The following is an 11,691-nucleotide window of genomic DNA, read 5'->3' as shown; positions in this document are numbered from 1 at the left end:
GAGAATTGTGTGAACCCAGGAAGCAGAGGTTGCAGTGAGACAAGATTGCACCACTGCTCTCCAGTCTGGGCGACACAGTGAGACTCTGTCCCCCCCCTCCAAAAAAAAAGAAATGCCACTCCTGATTCTCACCACCACCTTATGTTCTGCATTGCACCTCGATTTTAAAGAAGAGGAATCAAAACAGGCTCAAAAGAAGTGGCCTGAGTCCCAGCTAGCAAACAGCAAATCCAAGACTTGGCCAGAAGCATGTGTGACTCCAAAACCCATGCTCTTTTCACTGTGATGCATGGCTAATACTAAGCTGGGTGATGGGAAAGGAGCTGTCTCTGCGGATTACCATATACCTTTAAGGGTGAGGTTGCTCCATTTGCAGATGCATGGGGGTGAGTAGTGGTCTTTGCACACATCAGCTCAGTACAGGTTCTGAACACCTTTTGTAAAAATGAAGATACTGAAATCCTGGATGTGAATCTGAAACCCAGGAATCATCTCATGTTCTTCAAGACCTTGCTGCCCTTGTGACCATGTTGGACCTGGTTGGACAATAGCTGTCTTGACCTTATTCTTCCTACCCAGCCAGCGCCTTGTAAGCCCCATCCACTCCCCGCGCCTGAGAAACGCTGCACAACCCTCCCGGGCCACCGGCCCCTTCGCCAGGGCTCCCGCCGGCCGTGTGCGGCACTCCCGGCTACGGCCGGCAGGGGGCGGCTCCTCCCCGTTTAAGAGCGCGCCTCGCCCGGGCCGCGGTGTGCGGAGATGAAGCGCGCCTGAGCAGGGCCCGCCCCCGGAACGGACAGGGAAGCGCCCCCTGGCCTTTGCCTCCACGGAAAAGACCAGGAAGGGCTGGGGGAGAAACGACCGCCTCCCACGTCCTCGGCCACACGCGCTTATTCACTATTCACTCCTTGCGGGGCACTCACTGAGGTTTGGACGTGGGGCCCGGGTGAGGACGGCAGAGATGAGTGAGACCCGTCCCTGCTCTTAAGGGGCTCAGAGTGGGGTGGGGGGGGGTGGGGGGCAGAGGCCCAGGCCGGAGGCAGGACGGGTAGCCCGGGGAGTCGGGGGCACTGCCGCCCCGCACTGGGGTGCCGAGCTGGGGGAAGTCCCGGGATCGCTCTCCGCCCGCCTCCTTCCCGGAGCCAGCGGGCTGGGCTTCTCTCCTCTCTCCTGTCCTGGGGACCAGCCACGTGGCACACTTGTCCACTGGGAGGAATCCCCCATGATTCCACGTCTTCCCTTCCCCGGCCACCGAACGCAGGCCAGTTTACGCGGGACTGTCCGTGGGTGCAGGCCACCGCCCTGGGGTCGCTGCTGGGCTTTCCCGAGCACGTGTCCTTAGTGACCCTGAGGGCCCAGCCTCTGTTGGCCGCCTGAGCCCAGGGTTTTACTTCTTTTCATTTTCTCACTCCTTTGGCCTGTGCCAGGAGGGAGCCCATGGGTCCTGGTAGAGGGGCATCTCCCCGTGGAGCTGGGGCTGACCCTCCCTCTGAAGACAGAACTCAGTGGGGACCGCCTGTGCTGCCGGCCGGGGAAGCCCCGCGGGGCGCGCAGGCTTCAGCCTTTGCCATCCCCCCCTTGGAAGCTCCCTTTCTCTCCACCCCGTTGAGAAGGCCCAGGACAAAAAGCAAGCAACCGCTGGAAACACACCCCCTGGAAACACACCTCCAGGGCCCGCCCAGGATGTGCTGGCCCTGCCCTGCCGCCCCCTCCAGCCACCGGGGCCGGGCCTGGGACCCCCATAGGAGTCTGTCCTGAAGGCGTCTCTGGACAGCTGTGTTTCTTGTAACCAAAGAGGCTCATTTACCTCCTTAGATCACCCAGGGACAGGTGATGTGTGTTTTGGCCTCGGTTCGTTCTGTGCTGTCCCTGCTGGCTTATTTATTCAATGTTTTAGGTTGACTTGTCCTCTTTTTTAAAAAATAAAATGAAAGGAAGAGTGGGAGAAAATAGGAAATTCCAAGGTGGTTATGAAGCCAGAAATCTAAAAATAGCTTCTGTAAAAACTCAATTGTGGCTTCTCTTTATCTTGAAAGAGCAACAGCTAATGACTAAAACGGGCTGGCTTTATCCCGGCAGGTGATAGACCACTGGACAGTGACTGCACCGTCACCTGGGACACGCGGCCTCCCGAGGGACAGTACTCCCGCCACACAGGGCAGCTGGTTCAGTGAGTGACTCCTTTGGTCAGCAAAGGCAAGGGGCTGGGGCCCTAGGTCCTGCCAGCTCTGTGGCTCCCGGGGTTCCTCTGGAGGCCTCAGCTTCATCCATGTGAGCAGAGACGAACAAGGGAAAGGTCCCCCACGGAGGATTAAAGCAGTGGCTACAAAGACATCCACTGATCCCCAGGAAGCCAGGCACTGCCCCCTCTGCCACCATCTTCAGATCTCATAATAGTGGGGGAACATTCTGTGGCCCTCGTGGCTACATGCACTGTGCTTTGTTTTTATCCCTTTATTGAATTGTCACAACTCTATAAGACACCCCACTTTACAGCCAAGAAGACAGAGGCTCGAAGAGGTGAAGTAACTTTCAGAGCTTTGCAAAGCTAGCAAGTTGCAGAACCTGGCTTTAAACCTGGATTTAACGGTCATCCAAACCCCTGCTCTAGCCTTAACTGCCACGCTGTGCTGCTGTGGCTGTGAAACCACGATGTGGCGAAAACGAATATGAGCCCGACCAAGCAGAAAGAATGTCCTAATGTGGAGAGCTACTAAGCCTTAGAGCAGCTCCCGAGGAAGAAACAAAGCCACCTCTTATAAGCTTATTCCGTCCCCTGCAAAAAAGAAGGCCCTGGGCAGCGTGTTCCCTGCCAGCAACCCCACCCCCTAACAGATGTTTAACTGAGCACCTACTATATGCCAGGAACAGCTGGGAACAAGACCAAACCCTCACTCTAATTAATTTGAGCCGTAGGAGGAGAGAAGCAGCAAGTTGACCACACACAAGTAAGTGACTAAAGGAGGAAGATAAATCCAGTGGGTGAGAAATTTTTGTGGTCAAAATAGAGAAAAGAAAGCTGACCTGGGGAGGCAGGGCTGATGCGGGTGGTACAGGGCGGGCAACCAGGCTCAGGAAGCCACGTGGCACCAAGACTGCATTGAATGTTGACCCTCCTCAGGAAGAAGAGCTCTCTAACCATCTGGGGGCAGCTCCTTCCAACCAAGGCTTCAGCTTTAGTCTCAGGTGGGAGTAGGCTGGAGGCTGGTGAGGAATGTGACCCAATATGTGTTTTCAGATCACACTGGCTGCTGGCTGAGAATGAACCACAGAGGGGCAGCAAGGAAACCAAACCCATGGGCCACTGGACATCAGATCCAAGCAAGAGGGACATGGCCTGCCCCCACGGACAGTGTGAGAGACAACGCCCTCCATAGCTCAGGCACCCGTAGACGGGGACTTCAGCTCCACTCCTGGGAAAACCCTGGGGAAGAGCGGCTTCCAGCTTGAGCAGGAGACAGACGCCCTGCACTGCTGCACTCCCTCCTGCCTCCTCAGGTCTTTGCTCTCCTCCCTCCAAGTGTGTCTCTAACCTTGGGGGCCAGGGTGGTGGGGGACTGTACCAGAGCCCCAGGTTGACTGGGGTGACTGAGGGCATCGTCTGCCTGAGCTGGCCCTAGCCTGCTCTCCACCTGGCCGCAGCTGTCCTGCTGATGCATGGCCTCCTTCTGTCTGACATCTGCACTGGAGGGATCAAGAAGATGACATAAGTAAGAACGACCTTGGAAGAGCAGCCAGCCCATACCTGCCAACTCGTTATGGTTGTAGGGGTGAAGGATGAAGGGGTGAAGGACGCCTGTGAGGTTTGGGACCTAAATAAGCAATGAGTGGATGGCCATTTACTGAGACAAGGAAGATGCCAGCCAGCTCTGTGGCAACGGGTCGTCTCCCAGGCACTCCCACCTGGTGCCTCCAGACTTAACGAAGTGGCAGTGACACCAGATGATGTTATTTCACGCACTTCCAGTGGATCAGGCCCTATGCCAGGCACTCCATGTGTGTTATCTTATCCTCCTGGCGACTCTGGGGGCTAAGTAAACACTGTTATCCCCATTTTTCAGATGAGATAACTGAGGCTTGGAGGTTTTCGTGAGAAATTATCCATGAGATCTCATGGATAACAGGTGATAAAGATGAGACTAAAATCCACATCTGTTGACTCTGATGCCCTGTGCTTCAACCCCCCAATCCACAGTGCACCCGTCCTCTCCACTCCGATCTGGGCACCCCAGGCCTACACAGCAGCCCCATACAGGGTGGTGGCCAATGTCTGTCCTAAGTCTGCCCTTCTCTGCTGAAGAAACGCCACCACTGCCACCAGCACACAGAGACACCAGAGCCCCATCCAGAAGCATGGCTGTGTGGTTTCAGCAGCTCTCTTGGGCCCTTCCCTCATTTCAACTCGTCCATGGTTCCAGATGGTGGGGAGAAGCTGGCAAGGCAGTGACAGAGCCCAAGAGGGCCTCGGGTGCTGTCTCAGACACCTTTCCTTGACATAATCAGGTCCCAGGGCCCAAGCGGGACACAGTGTGAGAACTGTGGGTGGGGAGGAGAAGCAGAGACACTGGCTGGAATCCACGATCTAGCTGTGGCCCTGCCAGCTGATGACCTCAGGCAGAGTATGTGCCCTCTGTGAGCCTCAGGCTTCCCCATCTGTATAATGGGAGTATCTATCTTGTCAGCATTATTGTAAGATCAGTGATAATGTTTGCACCATGGCAGGCAGATCACAGGCCCTCAAGATGTAGGCCATGGTTGGAAGAGTGGATTCTGGATTCAGACTTGGATCCTGACTCCAGGAGTCTCCTGCACACTTTACACTTGGTTTCCTCAAATGCAGAATGAGGATAACAATAGCACCTACCTCACGGGTGTGAGGCTGAAATAAAATGTTGCATGCTGACAGCTTAGTATGGAGCCTGGCAATAAGCTTCAGCTGTTATCTCCATAATTATTTTTTTAAAAGCACTGAAGATCCTAGAAGCAGTGACATCCCAATAGCAATAAACACACTAACACACATATTTTGTTTTCTAAATACCATTCCCACTAAACGATGTCAGGGCTCTTTAGAGAAACGGCCAATTCCAGGCTAAGGACAAGAAAACTGAGGGGTGGGCATAGAGCATTTTGCTGTTTCTATTCCAAGGAATAGAAAAGTGCTCAGATGGGGGCAGACTCATCAGAAGTTCCCCAGAGCCAGCTGGAGGGGCTGCTGCTGACAAAACTTGGGACAATAGGACCATCAAAAACAGTAATGTTGGTTAAGATAATGCCACATTGAACTTGAAAAACATCCACAAATCTACAGAGATGCTCAAAACAAAGCAAAGTGATTGAATTTTGCAGCCACCAACATCATAAATGACTCAGTTGGGATCATCAGATGTGAAAAGCATTGCTGAAGGGTGCTGAGGATCAGGAGATTCACATGACTTTAAAGCAACACTCCACACATTTCTCATCAATTACACATGCAAAACATGTCATTCCCGTGGAAGATTGAGCTGCCATTACTTGCTATCAAAGTTAGCATTACCGATAACAGGGTGAGGTGTCACTGTGAACCTCGTGGGATATTTCTATGGAGAGAGGAGGGAGGGTAGAAGGAGGGGAGAGGGAGAGAGAGAATAAATGAGGCAAAATGTTAATTTGTGAATCCAGACAATGGATAGATTCATTGTGCCATTCTCTCAACTTTTCCGTAGTCTTAGATTTTTTTTCCAAAATGAAGTCTGTGTGAATGTTGAGGGAGCATTGGAGTCGGGTGAAATTTGGGGTGCATTGGTCTGGGCTTGCCCTGACCTCTGTCCCAAGCACAGCCAGCTTGAAGCTTGGTGCTTTAGGAGTAACTGAGAAATTCAGAGACAAGAATTCTGAGGCAGGAGAGGCCAAGCGTGGTATCTTTCTACTGGGGGAAATCTGTGACATTCCCACAGTTGCCTAGGAGCAGGGGAGCTCACAGGACTGCAGGATAGGGGCAGGCAAGGGTGGAAATGCATGGGCTGGGCAGATGAGCCCACAGCTGATGACCCACACTCCTGCGGAGCTGCTCATGTGATTCGAAGGGGTGTGGGCTCTAGGTCCTTGAGGAATCACCCAGTGTCTTCCACAATGACTGAACTAATTTTCACTCCCACCAACAGTGTAAAAGTGTTCCTATTTCTCCATAACCTCACCACATCCACTGTTTCTTGACTTTTTAATAATTGCCATTCTAACTGGCATGAAATGATATTTCACTGTGGTTTCGATTTGCGTTTCTCTAATGACCAGTGCTGATGAGCTTTTTTACATGTTCGTTTGCTTCATAAATGCCTGCTTTTGAGAAGTGTGTTCATAGCCTTTGCCCACTTTTTGATGGGGTTGTCTTTTTCTTGTAAATTTGTTTAAGTTCCTTATAGATTCTGGATATTAGACCTTTGTCAGATGGGTAGATTGTAAATATTTTCTCCCATTCTGTAGGTTGCCTGTTCACTCTGATGGCAATCCCATTACTGGGTATATACCCAAAGGATTATAAGTCATTATAAAGACACATGGACATGTGTGTTTATCGCAGCACTATTTACAATAACAAAGACTTGGAACCTACCCAAATGCCCATCAATGATAGACTGGATAAAAAAAAAATGTGGCACATATATACCATGGAATACTATGCAGCTGTAAAAAATGAGATAATGTCCTTTGCAGGGACATAGATGAAGCTGGAAACCATCATTTTCAGCAAACTAACACAGGAACAGAAAACCAAACACCGCATGTTCTCACTCATAAGTGGGAGCTGAACAGCGAGAACACATGGCCACAGGGAGGGGAACATCACACACTGGGGCCTGTCAAGGGGAGGGAGCAAGGGGAGGGAGAGCATGAGGACAAATACCTAATGCATTCGGGACTTAAAACCTAGATGACGGGTTGATAGTTGCAGCAAACCACCACGGCACATGTATACCTGTGTAACAAACCTGCACATTCTGCACATGTATCCCAGAACTCAAAGTAAAAGAAAAAGAAAAAAAAAATACAGTGTACAATACACTGTTGTGAACTATAAAAAAGTTGGGGTGTGAGCACTCTCTCTTCTCTTTCCTCCTCTCGGAAACCCTCATCCACCCTCTGAGGTACTGAATGGTCTTGGTCCTTGCTCAGCTCCGCTGCTCCTGCCGAACCATCTCAGCGCCACTGGATGTCCGGCCACTGTCCCTCTCAGCTCTGGCCCTTGGGTTTCATGTCATGCCTGGGTCCCTATCCTCCTGTAGGCTGTACCTTCTTGGTCTCCTTTGTTAACTATCCTTATTCAATCTGCTCCCCGAATCTTCCTTATTGGTAAACAATAAGTGAACGCATTTGTGGGGTGCGTGTGCTATTTTGATGCATGCCTAGACTGTGTGATGATCCTGTCGGGTGATGAGGATATCTGTCACCTCCAGTGTTTATCTCCACATCTTGACATCTCCGAGGACCGAGCCTGGGGATGCCTTCCTTTTCCTCCACACACTCTGCTCAGGCAGTTTCATCTCTGTGCTGCCTACTGTGTACTGCTGACCCCCAAGTCTGTGTCTTGGTCCCACCGGTCTCCCAGTGCACAGGCCCATGTCCTGAGCTCTCTGTTGGACACGTCCATCTACCCAGGTGCCCTCCAGTCGCCCTCATCACAGCAGACCCCAAATGAACAGACAAGTACCCACCCAATACCGGAACCTGTTCTTCCCACTTTTCCTTCTCCAGATCAATGGCTACGCTGTTTCGCTGGGCACCTAAAGTCCAGGCTTCATCCTGACTCCTGCACCTCACCCGCGCCAGATCCCATCAGCCACCCACACCCCGAGGACCCCGCCTCCTCCCACGGCCCCATCCTCCTCCTGCACCTCCTTCCATACCACCTCCTTAGCTCGGGCTGGGACTCACTTCCACGTGGTTTACAATCACAGTTTGCTGTGTGTTCTCCAAGCCCTCAGCCTTGCTTCCTCCGAAACAGCCTCCATGCTGCCCACATGATGACCTGAGAATACAAATCTGATCATGCCCTGAGGTCCCTCCGCACTCAACCTCGGGTCCTGGAATGTTTTCATTCCTCCTTCATAATAAGCAATGTGCAGACCCCCACCTCCCAACTGCCTGCTGCCCACCCTCCAGACACAGCACGCACATCCTGCCCTAAACACTCGGCAGAACACCCTCTTCTGTGCACACATAAGCAACTTTCACGTCACTCAGGTCTAGCCTTCACCTCACTGGATTCCAAGAAATGGCTTCTGTGCCTGTGTTTCCTGCTGGGCTCTGAAGCTGGGACACGGTCATAGTCACCATGTATCTCCAGTGCTTGCCATTGCACCTGCCTTAGTCAACATTTGATTGTCTCAAGAAACTGATCTGAAAAAAAATCTTGGAGTCACAAAGCATTGAGAACTGAACGGAAACCCACAGAGCAGCCAGTCAGACCCCCTCATTCTCACCTGAAGAGACTGAGAACCAGAGAGGGAAGGTATTTGGCCTGAATAAGGTGTTTTGCACCATGTCATTGCTGGACCTGAGACGGTCTTTTCCTTCGGTCTCCATAGTCAGGTGTGTAGATACATTACCGAACATGTGTAGGGGGAAGGGGAAGGGGAGGCTCGAACACCTGAACATCTCACAGCTCCAGAGACACTTGGATTTATGCATAGGAGCACAGGTACAGTGGAATGTCACGTTTCCTCTTTTTATTTGCATCCCCATTTCCCTGCAGTCTGATTTCTCTGGCCTGGCCTGATTTCTTTCACATCCTGGCTTTTGTGGTTCACAGGTCAGATGATTCATTTGCTCAAACACAAAATCTGCCAAGCTCAGAGGACATCTCGAGGGCAGATGCTCCTTTTGATCATCATTTTAGACTCTCTCAGCCTCATCAGGTTTATTAAGCCATTTGGTATCCCAGGCAACCTGGAAGCAGCTCCTGGACATTTTAGTCCAGAAAAGACAGTTCCAAGAGAAGGAAAGAGCAGCTCTGACTAGGGGCTGCCAGGCGATCTCTACGTATGATGGGAAAGACTCAGGAGGAGGGTGCCAGCTATACATTTTTTTTTCTTTTTTTGAGACAAGATGTTGCTCTGTCACCTAGACTGGAGTGCAGTGGCTCATTCAGCAGCCTCAACCTCCTGGGCTCAAGCAATGCTCCTGCCTCAGTCTCCAAAGCAGCTAGAACTACAGGTGCACACCATCACACCCAGCTAATCTTTAAAAATTTTTTTGTAGACACAGGGTCTCACTGTGTTGCCCAGGTTGGTCTTGAACTTCCAGCCTCAAGTAATCCTCTTGCCTCAGCGTCCCAAAGCACTGAGATTACAATTTTGAGCCACCAATGCCCAGCCCCAGATTCTTTTTTTCTAACCATGAAAATAGCTGCCTGTGGTCTGAAACCCCAGCTGAGTGTTCTGAGGAATCCACAAGTTTCTCCATCAGCTTAGACACAGGTTAAGCTTAATGAAAACACACAGCCAAAGAGCCATGAGGTCCCAGTCGGTGATTTCCTGAAGTATTCAGAGAATGCTCCAACCCTCAACTCTGCCCCAGAGGGTATCATCCAACCCCAACACCCTTGACAGGAGCCACAGAAGTGCAACCAGTCTAGCCTGCTTGCCAAACCCGTCACAGCTGCCTCTTCCTGCAGGCTTCCTTTGAAATCTTGCTCTGGAATTCAGCTTTGGGATTCCTACAAGTCCCTAGATCAGGAACATCAGATGCAATTTTATAGGGCCTCCATTCAAAAACCACTGGGCTCTTTCCATGGCTGTCTTATTCCGCACATGAGAAGAAACAGAGGAAGCTGCCAAGCATGTGTCTCCATGAGTCACTAAGCCCTTCTCTCTGCTGCTGCCGGAGGTGTGCACACATGCAGAGGGAAAAGGGAAGGATGCTCTGAACCTCTGGGGCAAGCAGAGCATCTTAGAAACAGACATGTCCTTCAGACCGGACAGCAGCCCGGGAAGTGTGCGGCGGGTGGGGAAGGCAGCCGGAGCAGAGCTGGGAGGGGCGCGTCCTCCATGGGGGGGTGCACACAGATGTGGCCAGGCAGATCGGCTTGTACATGGACCAGGCAAGGCTACCCATGGGGCTCACATTCCCCAGGCCACGTCCCTGAGGTTGGGTGTCGCTCCTACCCCGGTTCCATCTGATGTTTTGCAGGGCCTGGAATGCTCTCCCTGGCTTATTTCTCAGGGTCTCTCAGAATGTGTGAGACGCCCTCAGGAACACCCTGAGGTGCCCGGCTGGAGCCGTCCCACTCCTGTGCTCCTGCTGTTGGTGGTGCTCCTGAAGCTGCACGCTCCCGGCAAGCAGTGCTGCTGTCCTGAGGCTACTCCAAGGGGGCATCAGGGGCACTGCGACCTTCCTTGGGTCTGGGAAGGGCACCCCATTAGCACAGAAAGCTTGGGCCCCGCTGATGCATCAAAGTCTCCAGATCCTGAGCCAATGCCAAAAGCACCTGACACCCCTCCCCTTTCTTCTGCCTGGTTTGCTTATCTAGACCTCCACCATGCCCCACAACCACTTGACCCCAGACTCAGCCCTAGGGTGTGTGAACCGTGGGAGAGGCAGAGAGAGAAGAAATGTGGCCAGGGAACTGATTGCCACATTACACTCTACACTCTTCCTCACGGGGTGCAGGGTGGGGAGACTGAGTTCTTACTTTAAGAGAAGCAATGCCCAGAAGGAGCTTCAGAGCCTCTGGGCAGCTCCCCTGACAGCTAAATCCTAGGCCGGTGCTGGTTCAGTTTCAGCTGAGACTCTGTATCAGGAGACTTTGGCTTCAACTATGAGTCACAGAAAAAAACAAAACAAAATAGCAGTGGCTTAAACAAGATGGAAGTCTGTGTCTCTGTAATATTCCCTCAAAGGCTGGAGTTGGTCAGTCCATCCCAGACAGTTATGGAGACTGACGAGCCAGGGACCCAGGCTGCAGCTCTGCTGTGTCTTCTGTTACCAAGGTCTCCTAGGGTGTCTGTGCTCTATTCCTCCAAGCAGGAAAGAGAAAGGGAACAAAAGGGAACAGCCCCTCTTCTTAAAGGCACTTCCTGGAAGTTATAGCCACCACTTCTGCTTACATTCCATTGGCTACAATTCTGTCACATGGCCATGCCTAGCTGAAAGGGAGTCTGGGCAATGTAGTCTTTAATCCAAGTGGACTGTGTTGTACCCAGCAAAATACTGGAGTAGGTTCTAAAACGAGGGGAGAATACATAGAAGTCTGTGCTACAGACCCTCCCACATGCCCCCCCAACCCATGTGCATGTATATTAGTGTCCCTGACAAGACCCTAAGTGGATACCCACTTTGGAGTCCCTAATTATCAGGGTGGGCCCCTCCTGGTCTATTTTGATGAAGACCCTTACCACCATCATGTCCATCCCCAGAATTAGGCAGTGTCTAAAAAGTGCAGGCTGGAGCTGCTTGTTTAAAATGCAGGCTCCCGCACTCACTGGATTTGCATCTCTGAGGGCAAGCCCTGAGAATCTGGAATTCATATACACTTTCTGGGTCATTCTTACACACGCTGAAATTTCAGGTCCACAATTTAGTCTATCTCAGAGAAATTAGGGGAAGAACACTTCTACACCGCTAGCCCTAAGGATAGTAGAACTAATAGTAATTGCCGAGTTGGAAGGAGAAGGTGCTCAGGAGATTGTTGTGCCATTCATAAGTTATCTG

The 11,691-nt window shown here is 51.7% G+C and overlaps 1 long non-coding RNA gene across 1 annotated transcript; it reads left to right on the top strand.

The window, feature by feature from the left end:
• Positions 1-817: 817 nt before the first annotated feature.
• LOC141581674 (uncharacterized) lies at positions 818-5,291 on the top strand. The gene is made up of 3 exons (XR_012514456.1): positions 818-927; positions 2,080-2,948; positions 3,239-5,291. It is a non-coding gene; the product is annotated as an uncharacterized LOC141581674 (long non-coding RNA).
• The last annotated feature ends 6,400 nt before the right edge of the window (positions 5,292-11,691 follow it).

The sequence above is a fragment of the Saimiri boliviensis genome, chromosome 16 (assembly GCF_048565385.1).
Source record: "Saimiri boliviensis isolate mSaiBol1 chromosome 16, mSaiBol1.pri, whole genome shotgun sequence".
Taxonomy (NCBI): domain Eukaryota; kingdom Metazoa; phylum Chordata; class Mammalia; order Primates; family Cebidae; genus Saimiri; species Saimiri boliviensis.
Note: the sequence above shows the minus strand (reverse complement) of the source record. Positions and strands in the feature narration are given on the sequence as shown.